At 56.1% G+C, this 1388-nt stretch overlaps 1 pseudogene; it reads left to right on the forward strand.

Annotated features, from left to right (window-relative positions):
* The first annotated feature begins 467 nt into the window (after window positions 1–467).
* Window positions 468–1183, forward strand: LOC144771392 (18S ribosomal RNA; annotated as a pseudogene).
* Window positions 1184–1388: the final 205 nt, after the last annotated feature.

Consider the following 1388-nt stretch of genomic DNA (forward strand, 5'->3'; position numbering starts at 1 on the left):
AGCTTTCCTATGGGGTGACCAGATGGCCGGAATTCCCTGGTAGTCCCGATGAGGTGCCATTTGCCTCTCGGATCCCAGCGAGGGCTCCAGGAGGTGGGGTACTTTCGCACCTTCGGTCCACTCTGTCACCTCGTGTGCACAGATAACAAGAAAGGGGGGTAATTTTCCTCTGTGAGGTCCGGCGATTCTGAATCAGGGGAAGGTTGAAACCCGGGCCCGCCCGCTGGGGCCCCCAGGGGCCCGGGTACGCACCTGCCTCTCAGTCCCTTCCCGATGGTCCTTTTTCTCTGAGATTTTTTCCTAAGTCAGACCTCTGTGAGGTCCGGTGATGCTGAGACGGGGGAAGGATGTACCCGAGGCGGGCAGGCCCCTTTGACCTGGCAGGCTCCCGAGAGATGGAGGGGGTGCGTGAAGGTTGCCGGTCAGGGAGATGGGCACGCGGCCCCCACCCCGTCATCAGGTGCGGCTACCAGGTTGATCCTGCCAGTAGCATAGGCTTGTCTCAACGATTAAGCCATGCACATGTAAGTATACACGGCCAGTACAGTGAAACTGAGAATGGCTCATTAAGTCAGTTATGGTTCCTTTGATTGCTCCATCTGTTACTTGGATAACTGTGGTAATTCTAGAGCTAATACATGCCGACGAGCTCCGACCTCCCGGGGTGCGTGCATTTATCAGACCAAGACCAATCCGGGCTCGCCCGGCCGCTTTCGTGACTCTAGATAACCTCGTGCCGATCGCACGTCCCTGTGAAGGCGACGATACATTCGGATGTCTGCCCTATCAACTTTCGATGGTACTCTCTGTGCCTACCATGGTGACCACGGGTAACGGGGAATCAGGGTTCGATTCCGGAGAGGGAGCCTGAGAAACGGTTACCACATCCAAGGAAGGCAGCAGGCGCGCAAATTACCCACTCCTGACTCGGGGAGGTAGTGACGAAAAATAACAATACAGGACTCTTTTGAGACCCTGTAATTGGAATGAGTACAATATAAATCCTTTAACGAGGATCCATTATAGGGCAAGTCTGGTGCCAGCAGCCGAGGTAATTCCAGCTCCAATAGCGTATATTAAAGTTGCTGCAGATCTTTGGGGACCGGAGTGCGGACGGAAGGGGGCCGCCTCCATCGCCCTTAGTGCACCACGTGTTCATGGGGCACCCGGTGCTAAATCATTCATAGACGACCTGATTCTGGGTCAGGGTTTCGTAAGTAGCAGAGCAGCTACCTCGCTGCGATCTATTGAAAGTCATCCTTTAAGCCAAGCTTTTGTCTCTCCGTGCGTGGGTGCCCACCGACGCCTCCCTCCACCACACCCAGGGGTGGGTCCCTCCACTGCCAGGCCAGTGGGAGGGATGCAGAGGGGGTAACGCTGGTCCGCCG

The sequence above is a fragment of the Lissotriton helveticus genome, chromosome 7 (genome assembly GCF_964261635.1).
Source record: "Lissotriton helveticus chromosome 7, aLisHel1.1, whole genome shotgun sequence".
NCBI lineage: Eukaryota > Metazoa > Chordata > Amphibia > Caudata > Salamandridae > Lissotriton > Lissotriton helveticus.